Source organism: Myotis brandtii, unplaced genomic scaffold (assembly GCF_000412655.1).
Source record: "Myotis brandtii unplaced genomic scaffold, ASM41265v1 scaffold251, whole genome shotgun sequence".
NCBI classification, from domain to species: domain Eukaryota; kingdom Metazoa; phylum Chordata; class Mammalia; order Chiroptera; family Vespertilionidae; genus Myotis; species Myotis brandtii.
In genome coordinates, this window is record NW_005359516.1 from 1077108 (window position 1) to 1094550 (window position 17443).

Genomic DNA, 17443 nt, shown 5'->3' on the forward strand with positions numbered 1-17443 from the left:
TCTTGCCTTCCTTCGTTTTCCTTTCTTTTCATTTTCTTTTTTTCCATAGAAAAATCTTTGAAAATACTTTGGAAAATAGTGCTGTTCTATTCGTTTCCTTCTGCACTCACCCCTTTTCTTTCCTGCTGCATATTTTTCTTTTTTGGTTTTCTATCTATGATACATTGTACAGTAAGGTGATCCTGCCTTTATAAAGATGCTTTGAGATGGGGATTCCTAGTAGAATCCCTTGTCTTGATGTACTTATGTCCAGTATTACAAAAATAGCCAAAACTTTCCCAACAGTGTAGATTTTAAGGAATGCTGTTAGATGACATGGAATATGTATTTTTCTGTACACAGGCAGCTCTTCTAAAAGAAATATTTTGAGTTAATGTGCCATAATTTACCAATTCCAACTTAGATGGTTTCACATTTTTGCTATTGCAAGTACTATAATACACATTTTGATGCGGTGTTAACTATAGAAGAATGAAAATGGAACGAATATTTGAATTTGTGGATTGTCTATTTTCTCCTTTTTTCTTCCTTTTGTGGGATGCTCAGCAGCCACATTGGGGAACTCCCAGCCTTGTCTTCCTCTGCTAAATACCTGATTTCTTCCAGGTCTGAAGATGTCTTGCTTTTTGTTATAGACCATAAATCGTTGGTCTAAAGTTGTCCCAAAGATTGTGGTTTTATAGCAAATGGCAGACTGATACTGGCTGCCCAGTTTCTGCCAACTTGAATTTTTCTAGCCTCTAATCTCCTTGCTTCCCTTTTGCTTCCTCTAAACTCTCCCATCACTGTCTGTTAGATCTTCTTATGGATGTCCCACCAATACTTCAAACGCAGTATGTCCTGAATTCAATGCTTTATTTTTTTTCGCCTCCTCTCCTACCTGCTTTTCCTTTCTTCCTCATTTCTTTCCATTAATGGCATCACCACCCAATCAATCACTCACACTAAGAAATCTTAGATTTCTCCTTATTTCCTCTTTTTCTCCCACTTACTCATTCTCCTGGATATAGGGTAAGTTATCAAGTGATGTCAGCACCATGACCTTACAACATCTTAAACCAATTTGTTACTCTGTGTCTTCACTGCTTCTATCCCAATGAAGCTCTTTCAGCTTCTCACTGCCTCCATTTGGTGTAGTCCATCCCGCACAGTGGAGTAGAATGATCAGACTTATCAACCCCACACTTAAAACACCTTTGATCAGTTCCCTCCGGCTAACTGATAAAATTCAACCTTCCTTCTCCTGGACAAAGTCCGAACTCGCTGACTCCATCTACCTTAACAGCCTCTTTGCTACTATTTCCTTCTCACCTGATGCTTTAATCTTACTTTACCCCCGAATTCCTTGCTCTTTTATACTTTTTTATCTTTGCCAATGCTATTCCTCCACCAGCAGGACTCCTTGGCCTGGTGAGTGACATTGGTGAGCAGCACCGGTTGTGTAGTGCTGAATGAAGCTAGCACTTCCTTAGCTGTTTTACCCCACAAGTTGCTCTTGTAGTCATGTAAAATTATAAGCTCCCTGGTGAGAAGACTCTTCTTGCTGTTTTTTAAAGACATGCAGATTTAAGTTTTGATTTATAATGTTATTACTTGATTCCAAGAATGTGGTAATTTTTGATGTTTGCTTTATAGAATCTTTGTGACCAATTTTTGTAAATGCCCTGCAGGTGCTTGAAAAAAGTATGTTTTCTAGTAAATGAATGCAAGGGTACATAGCCAGTGGGTCAAACTCAATAATTGTGCTATTCAGATATTCTGTATCTTTACTCATTTTTTAAAATCTGCCTTATCAAATACCAAATTAAAAGCATTAAAATCTCCCTGTAACATTGTGGTGTATCCATCTTCCCTTATAATAGTGTCAGTTCTTTCTTTGCATAGCTGCATATTTTGGTACTAAGCTATTGGGTATATAAAAATTTAGAAATTTTATGTCTTGGTGAAGTATTCTTTTATCAGTGCATAGTGACACTCTTTATTCCTAATATTGCTATTTTTTGTCTTATAGTTGATACTACACTAGTCTCTCTCTCTTTAGTATTTCCTTAGTAAGTCTTTTTACATTGCTTAACTTGGAACTTTCTGTGTGCTCATAGTTATATTTTAGAACTATCTCTTATAAGCAGCATATACTTGGATTTCCTTATTAATACAATATGAGAACCTCTATCTTTTAACTGATTAAATTAGACCACTGCTATAATATTTTTATTTCTAACATTTTATTTGTGCTATTTACCATGCCTTTTCTTTGCTTCTTTTTGTTCTTGTCATCTCCTGCCTTCTATTTTTTATATTTTGGTTTTAAATGTTAGCATTGCATATATGAATGTATAGAATGCAGATACTTTCTAACACTATTTTACACATGCTATTACTTTCAGTCTTTGACACACTTATCAAGGATTGTATCTTTTTGTTTTATATAATAGTTGTTTTATATAATTTCACACTTCCTAGTTACCTAATAAATATACCTGTATAAATAATAAATATACAGACAATTTGCTTCCAATTAAGAGGACAAAAAATACACTATCCCTAATTTCAAAGCACTTGTTTAAATGTCTGGCAGAGATGCCATATTTAATATAATCACCACCACTTGGCTGTTCACTTATGTACCAAGTCTACTGACGTAATGAATGAAGTTAGACCCGTCATAGTTACTACCAGAACGACAGTGTTTTGATGATGGCATTATGATCTAATCAAAGTGAACATAAACCCTACATTTATAATTTTTCTTTAAAACATGACAACCCAAGTAAACCTAGATCATGCTATTCTAAAGGGATGTTGGAGAAAACACAATAACTAAGCAACTCATACATTGAGATGCAACAACAACCTGCCTGTAGTTCCTTGCATGGGTGGTCCTGTTTCCACACACCCTCCCCCAATGTCTTACCTGTACTACCCTTCTCACCTGCTGGGAAGGCCTTCCCTTCCCCCACTTTTTAAAAATCAAATTTGGGGCAGGGGGATGATTTTATATGTACATAAAAGTTATCAAGATAATATAAGGAGCTCCTGTATGCCCTTCAACCCAGTTCCTAATGTGAACATCTTTTATATCACCATGGCACATTTGGCACAACTAAGAAATTAAGATTGGTACATTTACATTAACTACAGACTTCGTTCAAATTTTGCCATTTTTCCCACTAATGTTCTTTTTCTATTTCAGGATCCAATCCAGGATACTGCATTGCATTTAGGCATTATATCTCCTTTGTCTCTCTGCCTTCTATTTGATTGATTTTCTTTTAATCTCCTTTTCCCATTTCCCCTTTGGTTTAATGGTTTTACATTCTACTTCTGTTCTTCTAAAAGTTATCCATGCACTGTGTTTCCAAGGATATAGAGAGATGGTCGCTTATGTTGATGTGGTAAATTAATACAACTTCTAAGGGAGGAACGTAATATCTTTTGATCCATCAGTTCTCCTCTAAAGACTCAGTCCTACAGATTTGTATACTTGTACACATGTACTAAGTTATTCACTATTCATTATTTATAATTGTTTAATGGGATATTAATGAAGAAGTTCTTACACTGATATGAAAGTATGCCCAATATAGTGTTAAAGGGGGCAGAAGGAAGCAGAATTCAGAACATTATATTTGAAATGCTACAGTAAACAGGTTTCCTTTTTCTACTATGCTAAAGGGTGGATTTGTTTTCAGGTCTGCCTATCATCAAGGTTCGACCCTTGGACAGTCTTGTCCTTACATGGCAATTTCAGGCCCTGTAGACAGTCCAAGTCATTGTCCCCAGTCCGCACGTGGGCTTACAACCCCAAACTCACACACCTTCCTGTCCTCTGCAAAACTAAATGGGTTTGTCATTAACTACCTTTTTCCAATAATAATATTTTTACATAAATCTAAACTGTCTCAACTACTCTATCTCCTAGGGATATGGAAATTAAATGAAGAATAATGTACAGAAAGAACTTAGTTCAATACCTAGCACATAAAGTGCTCAATAAACATTAACGTGGTTGTTGTTGAGTTGCTTTTTCTAATTTTGTTTTTTGTTAGGCTTGCTATTGATATGTAGATGGCTATTTATCGAACTTGCTTTACTCATACCTCTTTTTAATGAACATAAAAATGTCATATCCTTTTTAATATTATTTAAATTTATAAAATAAAGCAATTTTGTATCTAAAATCATATCCTTTTTAATATTTAAATTTATAAAATAAAGCAATTTTGTATCTAAAAGAAAATAAAAGCAATGATAATTCTCAATATGCTTTTTAAGCTAACATAGATTTGTTTCTTTCCTCTTTTCCCCTGGGAAGAAACTGATATGCTTCCCTCTCTCCTAAAAGGGTGCTTGCCCCCCAGTTGAGATCCATTCATTTAGCTTGCTTTCAAGTTCATGTAGTTTTTTCTGAGGATCCTGTAACATACATATTTATACATATAACATTTTTAGTCTAGTAAGTTATTTCCCTTCAGGTAAATTTCTAGGAGTGTAAACATTGTGCCAGAGGGTAGAAATATTTTTCTGATTCTCAAGGTCATATTTCTTCCTAACTGATTTGCCATATTATAGTGGTATTTGCAATGCATAAGTGTACTAATTTTTACCAAAACCTTGCAAACATTGAGTTAACATTTTTAATACATTTGCTAATTTTTAGGTGTAAAATGGCTACTTTCCATTGCTTTGATGACTAGTAAATGTAAGTTAGATGTGTATGCAACATAATATTTCTGGTATATTTTATTAGTTTATTGCATATTGCTAGGCATTAATAAAAAAATCCTTATTTGGCTTTTGTACTCTGAAAATATTTAGCTCTTAAACAAACTGAAAAAGGAGAGAAATTAAACTGGAAGGTAGCTGTGTTTATAAACAAGCGGTCTTGAAACACAAGACCATTGTGGTAGTTGGAATGGTCTGCATCCCAGAATGTCCTGCTTCATAGATGCCAAGCTCGCCAAATAGCTGGAAAGGGCAGAACAATGTGTTTACCCCCAAGGGTGTCAGATGAGGCAAATCTAAATTCCTAAGCTCCACAATTACTTCTACCCCAAAATTTATCATGACCCATGCCATCTGAGTGTTTATGTTAAGCGTTCTATTTTCCTCAAGTGTTACAGGATTCTTGCTTCTTAAAAAAAAGAAAAACGGGCATCTACTAGGTCTGAGGACATTTTCTCTCTTTATAAATGTATTTAATAATAAAACAGAAACACATGTTCTCTTTCCAAATACCATGTTAATTCAAAAAAGGCCTTTTCATTAGATGATATATACACAAGGGCTAAAGATTACAAAGGCCCAAAACATTAAATTGTAAACTGTACAAGGATGCTTAGGAGGAAACTTTAACAGGGGTCGTAATCAGAGATGCCCTCCCTTGGGCTGGCTCTGTTTGCAGTCTCACATTCACAGAGAATACTATCTAGCGAGAGCCTGACATGGTTTCATAATCTGTAACCACAAAGGGATGACTCAGATCTTTATCTTTTATAAACTGCACTCATAATTTGGTGCTTTACTCACCCTTCCAAAGTTTAAATGAGTTTGGTCCAATTATTTAAAACAAGTTGAAGGAATCTTTGTGGGCTTTCCCCCCACCCCCCAATGCATTTTCTGAAGAATGGTTTTGCAATGGCTATTAACTATTGAAATCAGTTAACTCAGAACTTCATCTGCCTTTGGGGCTTCTTCTACCTTCTGACCAAATTAGAATGGGGCCTTGGTGACCAAGGAAAAGACAGCCGTGTTCTTTGGGTGGGATTGGGGGGCAGGGATACCAAACAGAGGGGGTAGACCTCAGATATACTGGACACAGGTGGTGCTGCTGCCACACACTTTCAGTGCCCGTGACTCACGTCTAGAGCAGTTAGACCAACTCAGAAGAGAGTGAGTGTGCTGCAAGCCCTCACATGAAAGTGTCTCCTCCACTGAGGGTCTCAGCCATCAGCTTCACATTATTGGTTCAGTTACTGAGGAATGAATGATTAGTACATGAGGGGACTCGTAGCGTGAACGTTCCCTCTGCCCAGTTAGGGTTCAGAGGAGCTTTGATGAGTAATTTGAAGTGTTGGGGATATGTTAAGTGATATACACAGCTCATTGTGCAATAATAGCATTTTTCAGGAGAATTACTCATGTAGCCCAGCCAGCCACATGACCTGTCTCCAAAGAGGAGACAGTATCAGGTAGTTCCTGAGAAAGGTACCAGTGCCCCCATAAGGAACCAGGTGTGAAACACTGTGTCGCAGGAAGAAAGGCTGTGTGCTCTCCCCAGCTGATAATCAGCTTAACTTCTAGCCCAGGATTGTTTATGTTAGTTTGTGTTAAGTTCCATGACTAGGTATAGTGACACGCAAATCTATATATATAAAAGCCTAAGTGACTGGAACAGCGGTCGCTATGACGCGCACTGAGCAGGCAGGCAAGGTGAGCAGTTAGGGGCGAGTAGGCAGGCAGGCAGGCAGGCAAGTGGTTAGGGGTGAGCAGGCAGGCAGGCAAGCAGTTAGGGGGGAGCAGGCAGGCAGGCAGGTGAGCGGTTAGGGGCGAGCGTCCCGGATTGCGAGAGGGATGTCCGACTGCCGGATGTCCAACTACAGGGATTGGGCCTAAACTGGCAGTTGGACATCCCCTCAGGGGTCCTGGATTGCATGAATTTTGTGCACCAGGTCTCTAGTATACAATAAAGTTTTTATGTTAAAACAATGATTAAGAAGCTTCTTGAATGAAATGTCCTATGCCCTCAGCACTGCCTATAAAAATATAATTATTACATACTTGTTTTTATGTTTACACAAAAATGTTTCCATACTTTAAGGCCTGCCTTCCCTGCAGGAAGGTTTCTGTGACAAGTTTTGAACGCCAAGACGGCCTGTGAGCTTTCCTCACGCATTGTAGTTCCCTGCTGCAGTGAGTAGGTGCTGAGCAGCTGGGTGTAGCACTGGCCCTTCTTTTTTTGAGATCTGATTCTGTTTTTCAGTGGCAATCATAATATTCCCTATATCTTAGCGAACTCATTATAGAAGTGCCTGGGTGCACCAGGCAGTGGGGTCCAGCCAACAAAAGAACAGAAGTTGTGAATGTTTAAGAGAGTTTTCATTTCTATGTTCTGGCTATTCCATTGGTGTGAAGCTCTTAATGACTTTTCTTGTGAGCACACTGGCTATTTCTCAGTTTTTCTGGACCTTTGCTCCGTCATCCCTTACCTTTTCCTTTATATTCCTTGTCTTTACCCCATCCCCAGCTTGACCCTCTTACCTGGCTGGCTAATTCATAAGGTGTCTTCCCCAAACCAAGGAGAAGGCAGATAAAAGAAGGTAGTTACAGAGTACTTATGGTTTTCAGATGCACATGTCAATCAAATAGAATGTATTTTTAAATATAGTCTGGGCCCAAACCCTGAATTGAGTATTGTGGTAACTCAAAAGAAGTTAACCTCTGCCCTCAAGTAATTTAAAAATAAAGTATTCTTTAGAGGTTCATTCATTCATTTATTCAGTAAATACTTGCTATGGAAACAGTACTAATCAGTGTCTTGAAGTTTTTCCCCCCATTTTAAAACTAATACATGCTTATTAAATAAATTGAGAAAATATAAAAGGCTAATTCATAAGGAAAAAATTGCCCATTGTCAAACCATCCAGAGATAATCACTGGAAATACTCTGGTGTATCCTTTCCTCACTAATATGTGTTTTTGCACAGTTAGGCTTATACTATGTACTCAGTTTTATGTGCTGATTTTTGTATATTATTTTAAGAACATTTCCTCCTATATTTTTGCAAACATATTAAAATTGTTATGGCTGCACTATAAATTACCTTATTGTTGAATGTTGCCAATTTTATGTTATAAATAAATCTGTTGTGATCATTTTGGTCTATAAGCTCTTTTTTTTTTTAGCAGGTCAGATGATCCAGAATAAACTAGCAGGAATAAAATGACTGTGCCAAACAACATTAGTGACAGTATGTGAGATGTCTATCTTATTTTAGTTTTCAGCATCCATTTGATGAAAACAGAGACAGCATTTGGTCAACTCTAAGCTTTCATCATTCTGCTTATTTTCCCATAGTCTTTAAGCATTTATATATTCAAAAAACAAAATGAAGGGTGAGGAGGTGTTTCTGCAAAGGAATGGCCTGGCATGAGTGTTAGAGTCTGAGCAGGATGAGGAAGGTGCCTATGAGTGGAGTGTGGCCTGGTGTGAGGAACCAGAGCCCAGCAGGGCATGAAGGCATCTGCACAGAGAGGTGGGTTGGCATACAGTATCAGAGCCCACCAGGCAGGTAGGCTGCATGCACGGGGGTGATGCGGCTCAGGTGCCACAGCCCACCAGGATAAGCAGGTAGGGTGCATGCGTGGGCGTGGTGTGGCTCAGGAGTCACAGCCCATCAGGATAAGGCATGGGGGCGGTGCGGCTCAGGTGTCACAGCCCACCAGGGGAAGGCAGGACGGTGTGCATGCATGGGGAGGCTCAGGTGTCAGAGCCCACCAGGGGAAGGCAGGACGGTGTGCATGCATGGGGGTGGTGTGGCTCAGGTGTCACAGCCCACTAGGGGAAGGCAGGAAGGTGTGCATGCATGGGCTTGGTGTGGCTCAGGAGTCACAGCCCACCAGGGGAAGGCAGGTAGGGTGCATGCATGGGGGCAATGTGGCTGAGGTGTCACAGCCCACCAGGATAAGGCAGGTAGGGTGCATGCGTGGGCGTGGTGTGGCTCAGGAGTCACAGCCCACCAGGATAAGGCATGGGGGCGGTGCGGCTCAGGTGTCAGAGCCCACCAGGGGAAGGCAGGTAGGGTGCATGCATGGGGGGCGGGGCGGCTCAGGTGTCAGAGCCCATGCAACTCAAGAAGAGCATGCTCTGAGGGTGGTCTGGCCTGGGGAACTGGAGCACCGAGGCTGCATGAGGCGGGCTTGCACGTGGAAAGCTGTCTAGAAAGGGGAGTCAGAGCCAAACAGAAAAAGGAGAGGGTGGCAACAGAGATAGGAGATCCGGAAGGTAGATTAAATATTAAGGATAATGGAAGCCAATTTCTAACTCTCAGAGAAGGGGCTACAGCTATGGAAGGGGAAAGAACTCCAGTGAACCCTATAGTGTGAACACATGGTTTTTATTATACATAAATATAGAAGTAAATATAGAGGTAAACGTGTATGTTAATATGTTGTATATACCTCTATAACAGCGGTTCTCAACCTGTGGGTCGCGACCCCTTTGGGGGTCGAACGACCCTTTCACAGGGGTCACCTAAGACCATCGGAAAACACATATATAATTACATATTGTTTTTTGTGATTAATCACTATGCTTTATGTTCAATTTGTAACAATGAAATTGGGGGTCACCACAACATGAGGAACTGTATTAAAGGGTCGCGGCATTAGGAAGGTTGAGAACCACTGCTCTATAAAAACATATATATTACATATATTTCCTGATTTTTTTCAGGAAGCAGTAATACCCTTTGGCAAAGAGCAAGCGTCTCCAGTACTATGTCTCAGATTCTCAATATAATTCTCCACTAAAAGAAACCAGGGCATTTCAGACAAATGACTGTTCCCAGGGAAAGTACAAGATGAGCCTAGAACATCTTTTTGTACTAGAAACCAAGTACTTAAAGAATAGTGGGGGGTTGTCAGAAGGATCCAGAAGCCAGCTTCAAGGAGCCTCCATTGGCTAAATTGGAGATAATTCAAGCACCAAAGTAAATTATTATAGTAGCAAATTATATTAAAAAAATAATAAACCACAAGTCCATACAGATATTAAATAATTGATTAATGCCCAGCTGGTGTTGCTCAGTGGTTGAGTGTCGACCTATGAACCAGGAGGTCAGGGTTCAATTCCTGGTCAGGGCACATGCCCAGGTTGCAGGCTTGATTCCCAGTAGGGGGCGTGCAGGAGGCAACCAATGGATGTTTCTCTCTCATCCATGTTTCTCTCTCTCCATCTCCCTTCCTCTCTGAAATCAATAAAAATATGTTTTAATAAATAAATGACTAAATACATTGAAAGTTAGATGAGGATGGGGTATTAATATTATTTCAAAGTACCTCCCCATAAAACACTTATTATGTGGGGGAAGTATACTTTTACAGTGGAGAAGTCTGGAAGCCATCTCCCTAATCAAGTGATCAAAGAGATCATCAGTCATAGGATAATTTCCAATCATGTGCCACTCGATAGGATGCACTGAGGGGAAGAAAGCAGTATCGGTTGTATAATATTCTTGCCCAAAGTGAATCATCTGAATTTAATCAATAAGAAAACGGGAAGAGTGGAAATCCTTGGTTTATCTCTTCCCTCTGCTTCCTCTCAGAGGGCCTCTCTTCCGGCAGTTTACTGGTGCTTCGTTGCTTGCTGGCTTCGTGTTAAGGAGTGGAGGTGTTTGCGTTTTCTTTCTTGTGAACCTGTCCCCCTCGCCAGCAGTAAGGGATCTCTCATGATCTGGACCGGCTCCTTTTCCTGTCTCCCCCATGGACACAGGGTGGTGGCTGGCTTTTTGGTGTTTTTTTTTTTTTTTCTGATTTTTCTCTAGCTGCACTACATCTTCCCCTCTGCCAGGAATGCTGGCCTCCTTTCCTTAGCAGCTTAAGGCTTGCGGCTTCGTGGCGGAGGCAGGACAGAAGCATCGGGGCAGGGCTTTGTTTCTTCCCTGAAGTGACTACTGTACATCTCCCCCAGGCTTCCACCATGAAGGAAGTCTTCTCAGGTCTCCTGTTCTGCTCCTAATTTCACGTGAGCACTGAGGCCTGTGGGGAAGAGTCGCCTGACGGGTACGGATGCCTGTTTGGTGTATTATCCCCGGAGGGTCTGTGCTCTCAGGCTAGTCCACACTCGACCTGTAGGAATGTGTTAACACCTTTAGCTAACTTCTTCTTACCGGCTTGCCGGGCATCCAGCGTCTGCCCCTAGTGATCAAGTGGTCATATCTCCTGTCTGCATGAGGCGTCCTGTCTTTCTTTAAGTTTCAGGCTAGTAGGTCCTGCAACCTTAGCTGTTTGACATGTTCAAGAGCTGTTCTTTCCTGTGAAGTTTTTACTCTGCTCTTATTTCCTTGGTCACTTTTGTGTAATACAGTGACATCTTTCTTGGAAGTTAAGTTTTGGCAATGAGCATTGTGTTAGTCGGAGAGGGAGACATGTTGGAGAGGCCATGTGAGGCAGAAGATGTATCTGCTTTAGCCTTCTTGGTCACTGGGTGATGGTAGGGCAGTAAATCAAAGGGACATGATGGAAATTGTGTCTAGCCCAGGGCAACCCAAAAATGAAACAAGATTTCTCCCCTCACATCTGACTTCAGAGGAGAGACACTAAACAATAAAACTTACTAGTTTGAATGTCCATCCTTCTTTCTGTACTCAGCCTGCCCAGAGAGGAGGTGTTTAGAAGGCAAGTGGAGAAGGTGAGAGTATATGGCCCTCTCTCACTATTCAGCAAGAGGAGAGATGTGGCTGCCTCACGAGCAGCTCTTGCTCCCCATTTGCAGTGCAAGCTACACTCTTGTGATTGATAAGGTGGGGCATTTGGCAGTGCTCTTCAAAGGTGCATCATTGTGAAAAGGCCCCGCCCAGTTTGCTGCATTTCCTCCCTGAGAGCAGTGGGTCTTGACAGAAGCTAGGCGAGCTATCCTGTCTCCCATTAACAATGACCTCAATGGTTTGTTTTAGAGTTTGCAGCCCCAAAACAAAATCTTCACACGTAAAACACAGCATCCATGAAACCTTTTGGGAAACCTCTCCTGAGCCCTCATCCTGTGCTTCTGTTCATTAAATCAGATCAATCCCATATGGCCAGTGGGAGCCTCCTGTCAGTGGCACTGATATGGTCGTGCAGGAGGAAGCCTGCACACCAGGTGTCTTCTAACTGAAAGTCAGCTGATGAGTGGACAGTCGGCTAGTGTGAGGGAAAGAGCAGACGTGGTTACGGGGAAGCTGGGTTGACTGGCTAGGGAATCCCAGCCAGAAGCAGACATGAAGAAGGGGCTTGGGCTACCACAGTGGTGTGGCCACACACAGTCATCAGGGAGGATACTGCAGAGCACAGCCTGTGCCCCAGGCACCAGCAGCAATTCTTGATATCCAAACAGCATGAATGGGAGTGACTCCTTCTTGACTTCGGTTTTCCTCAGCAGGAAGGGGCTCTAGGGGTAGTGGGCAAAAAGCCTCACTGGAGCCTCTTCTGGGGCGATAATGCTGAGTTTCTGTTTCAAGAGCTACCAGCCTACAGAGAAAAACCAATTTTTCCCAAGTTCCCCCTGAAAGGCTTCCTATCGGGAACTCCCCTACAGAAATCCTAGCAAGACTCACTATGGAGTCTCTAGGAGAATTCCTCCCTTCTCTTTACTCATGTTCAGGGATTGTTAAAACCAGAAAGGTGAGTTTGAAGCCTCAAACTCCCTCTGCCTGAGTTCCCATCACAAATGACTTAGCGTGCTCCTAGAATCTATCTAGGAGAGAGGTTATTACCTGTTTTGATTATATTTTGCCACATTAAAAAGCTACCCCAAAACTTAGTGACTTGAATCAACAAGCATTTGGCGTGGGATTTGTTCGTTCACAGTTCTGTGGGTCAGGAATGTGGCCAGGGCTCAGCTGGGCAGTTCCGCTTTACAGGGCGTCTTTCATGACGTTGCAATCAGACGGCAGCTGGGGTGGAGAGCCAGGATGGTGTCACTCACAAGTGGTACCTTGGCAGGGTTGTTAGGAGGCTGGTACCCTCCATCTACCTCTCTACCTGGGTAGCTTAGCCTTCTTTACCTGGCAACCAGATTTCTAGAATGGCTGTTCCAAGTGCTGAAGCAGAAACTCTGACCTCTTGAGGCCCAGCCTCAGAAGGTATACAGCGTCACTCCTTATATTCTCTTGATGAAAACAAGTCCTGGGGCCACCTCGGATTCAGTGGGAGGGGAAAGAGACTCCACTTCTTGATGGTGAGTGGAAAGGTTACTTTGGCAAAAAAGCGCATGGGATGGGAGATACTGATGCAATCATCTTTTGAAACATCATCTGCTGTACAGCCTACCGTCTCTCCTTTGAGTGCCTCAAGTTCTACTCTGGTAAGAACTGTTTTATATTTACCCCAAGCATTATGTACTGCAACTGGCATTCGTGCCTTGTTGTTCACTTTCAGTGCAAAAGGAGACTTTGGGAGTCATCTCCCTCCATTCACCCCTGAGAGGCTGATTACGCAATAAGCTCGAACTCTGCTTCTCTTAAGTAAGATTAGAAGCTGTGAGGGGAGACCTGGAAGGAAACAAGATGCAAGTTCTCGGTTCATTTCCCCCGTTATTATCTAAGTCAAATGCACTTTTGTATTATTAAGTGGAAGGTGTTTTATTATTCACACAGGGATTGTCAGTTCAGTTAATATGCTTGATACTGACATTTAATTTTTTTTTATTACTCTGTTCTTTTATCCCTTCTCGGTACCAGCAACTCCAAGTCCTCTTTTATAGGGCCATTATTTTCTAGGGCTGTTCTATTCCTGTGTGTGTTGGAAACTTGAGTTTATCTGTATAATATGTTAGTAATTAAAGCAAATCACTACAAGAAGACATAAAACAGCCTGCCCTGCTCCAAGAAGCTGGAACTACGGGAAGGACTCAGAGCTGAATCAGACAAAGATAAAAAGCTATGTTGGTAGCCGATGGCCACCATTACACCCTTGAAACACTGTTTTTGGTCGCTACATCTAAATATGCTTCAGATCCCCCGAGGACAAAGATGCCATCTTTCTACAAAGAGGCACCAACCAAGGCCAGACCACCTTGGGAACAGCACTCATTCTGACAGCGTTCTTGGGCCAGAGGGAGAAATGCCCTTGGCATATTCCAAAGCAATGGAGCCTTGGAGTCTCCCCGCCCCCCACCTCTAACGCTCCTATCATTAGACTCTCCTTAGGGCAGTACAGGGCCCCATGGTTTGGGGAAAACCCACCATTGAGAATGACTGGGATAAAACTTTAAGCAGCATAAGGTAACACTGGTTGGCAGAGAAAGGTAAACCGAAAGAACAGGTAAACCAAACTGACATACATACAGTCTTCTAAATCCCTCACACAGCCTCTGAGGGTTACAAAACAAAACATACTTTTATTTGCAGTCACATTGGTTACACGGTGACCTCCGGCTCTGCTGCCTGGCCACATACTACATTTGCAGTGAGAAGCGGGAGTTGTGTGATTGACAATCACTCCTAAGTCTTCACATCACCTAGGAACCTTGAGAGGCATGGTGCCTCATGGTGCCTCGTTAAAATCTCCGTAAAGCTGGCCTACAGTGTGTGTGGTAGGATGTTCCCTCTTAAGCAGGGACGAAGTGTTTGTTTCTCTTACGGCTTTGCACTCTTTGGCACATGATAGGCATTCACGATAGGTCTTTATTACCGAGTCAGTGGGAAAATAAATGCATCTGACCTTGTACCAGGTTCCTAAAGGCTTTTCTTCCCGGGACAGCACAGCTCTCCCAGAAGGGGAGGGCTCATTTTCCCACCTTTCCCACCGGGAGATGAGGGCTGCTCTCAGGGCCTGAGCGTGCCCGCAGACACCGCCCCACCCGCCCGCCTGCCCAGTTCCTATCCACCGCTGCCTCTTTGGGACCATAGGCTACTGGTGGAGGAGGAAGCAGGCTGGCTGTGCTCTGCGCGCTGCTCACCGCCCTGCTGGCTGCCCTGCGCTGGAGGTAGAGCGCAATGTGCTGACCGGCAGGCCTGGGGCCAGCATTACCCTGACCTGTCCAGGCGGGGAACCGGAGACAATGCCACGGTTCACTGGGTGCTCAGGAATCAGGTGACAGGCTCGAACCACCGCAGACGGGCTGGTTGGGGAAGGCGGCCGCTTCTGAGATCCGTGCAGCTCAGCGACTCTGGAAACTACTCATGCCACCAGGGTGGCCGCCCGGTTGGAGCTGTGTGCCTGTGGGTGGCTGTTCCCCCAGAGCCTCAGCTCTCCTGCTTCCGGAAGAGCCCCATCAGCAACGTCCACTGTGAGTGGTGGCCTCAGAGTCCTCCCTCCCCGAGGACCAAGGCTGTGCTGTCGGTGAGGATGTTTCCATTTCCGTGTGGTCCCGTGGAAGACTCCCAGGAGCTGTGCCGGTATTCTCAGGAGTCCCAGAGGGAGACGACTCTTTCTACGCTGTATCCCTGTGCATCACCACCAGTGCCAGCAGCAAGTCCAGCAAACCCCAAACATTTGAGGGGTAGGGATCCCTGCAGCCTGACCCACCCGTCAACATCACCGTCACCGCTGTGGACAGAAAACACCGCTGGCTCATTGTCACCTGGCAAGACCTGCCTCCTGGAATTCCTGTCTCTACAGGCTACAGTTTGAGCTCCGATACCGGGCTGAATGGTCCAAGACATTCACAACATGTGTGTCACGGAGCTCCAGCATCACTGCACCATCCATGATGCCTGGAGAGGCCTGAGGCACGTGGTACAGCTATGAGCCCAGGAGGAGTTTGGGCATGGCCTGTGGAGCAAGTGGAGCTAGGAGGTCATGGACACCCTCTGGACAGAGAGAGAGGAAGGGACAGGGAGAAGAGGAAGAGGTAAACATCGATCAGTGTGAGTACAAAACATCAATTGGCTGCCTCCTGCACACCCCCTACTGGGGATAGAGTCTGCAATCCAGGCATGTACCTTCACCAGGACTTGAACAGGCAACCTTTTGGTGCACAGGATAACATCTAACTGAGCCACACCGGCCAGGGCATGAATCCACGAGGTTTTCAACTGAGACCACGAAGGAGGTGTCCCCGCCATGAAGGCACCTACTGCCAATGAAGACGATGAAAATATTCCCTCTAATTATTCTGCAGATACAACAAGCTTCCCAGTGGAAGATCCTCCAACAGCAGTGTACACACTCCTGGTGGCTGGAGGGAGCCTTGGCGTTGTCCTGAGGTTCCAGAAGACGTGGAAACTGCAGGCCCTGAAAGAAGTCAGGATGAGCCTGTACCCCCCTTATTCTGTGGGACAGCTGGTCCCTGAGAGGCCCAAGCCCACCCCAGTGCTCTTCCCCCCCATCTTCCCACCAGTGTCCCCCAGTAGCCTTGGTTGGATATCACCTTAGGCACAGCCGACCTGATGCCTATGGCCCACCGAGCACTATGACATCAGCAACAGAGACTGCTTCTTCCCACAACAGCTGGCTGGCTGGTGCCTGGCCGGCTGGGGTGCAGGCCTGCTGAACTGTTTGGATGATAAAGCACAGCTGGCTTCTCACTGTCATTTCAGCTCATCTCAGGTGCGTGGGCCTCTGGCTTCGCTGTTACAGAAGGTTTTACGCTGGGTAAAGACAGGTTTGCTGCTGCACCTGTTCAGAAGGAAGAGGTGGTTGAGTTTTTGAAACACTTCCCCAAAGCCCTGCCTGCAGGGGTCACAGTGAACGCTGGCCCTGCGCAGAGAGCTGTGTCAAGAGTCCCGTGGAACTCAGGGCAGAGCCAGGCATCTGCAGAGGCCTCAGGCCCTGGGCTTCCTGTGGACAAGCTGCTGGCCACCTGCACACCTGACACAGCTCCACAAGCCGCACCCCCTGAGGTGGGGCGGATTTCCAGCCAGACACCCCCCGACCTCGCCTATCTCCTGGCCCACTGCATAGTTTCATCTTCTAGTTCAAACTCTTAGAGCCCTTTTGCAGTTCAGTTTTTCTAGGCCTGAGGATGGCGTTTCATCAGTCGCCCAGGCTGGGGAAGCTCTGGACGGCCTTTCCTCCCCACACTGGCAAACAGCTGAGGGGGGTGAATAGTATCTCAGGACCCGGTGGTTTGAAGTGGAATTGCAGTTAGTTCCTCATTAGCATTTTGGTAAGTGTGAATGTTAACCCTAGGCACCTGCTGAATCCAGAAGCCACTGCACCGACTCAGTTTCCCTCTCTGGATCCTAGGACTTTGGGGGAGGGAAGCAGAGAGGAAGTAGGAGCGTGGGGACAGGGTCTCCACTCATAGTAACAGAACGGGGTGAGGGTGAGGTGCAGCCTTCCTCCTTGTCTCCCATCCCCAAAGGAGAACTGGCCCTGGGGGAGGGCTCCTGCCATTGGTGAGATCAAATGTGTGACTCACACATCACTCACCTGAGCCTGAGTAAGGAGGGAAGAAAATATTCATGTGAAAAGACAGAAGAACCTGGCAAGGATGTATTTTAATGTGGCTTTTAAAGTAGTGCTGACTATTTTTTCTTGATAGGGTGGACGATCCCGTATTAGCAGAGGGAGGATCCGTATGTAAATAACTTGGGGAGAAGCACAGTCGCTTTGTTTTGGCACAGAACTGAGTCAAGTGAAAAAGAGGAGGAGAAAAAATTATTCTCCCCGAATAGAGAAGAGACTCTGGTTTCATTTTAAATTTTGTTTTTGTCTTAAAAAGTAAAAACAAAAAAAAAATTGTTGCTTCTCCTCTAATTTAGGGGAAAGCAGCTTGTGCCTGCTCCCCCCAGGGGTT

The 17443-nt window shown here is 44.1% G+C and overlaps 1 protein-coding gene and 1 pseudogene across 6 annotated transcripts in view; both read left to right on the forward strand.

The window, feature by feature from the left end:
* Nucleotides 1-16631, forward strand: part of LOC102258533 — a 22500-nt pseudogene extending 5869 nt beyond the window's left edge.
* Nucleotides 1-17443, forward strand: part of EXOC6B (exocyst complex component 6B) — a 524781-nt gene that overhangs the window by 479544 nt on the left and 27794 nt on the right. The gene's annotated exons all lie outside the window — the stretch shown is intronic.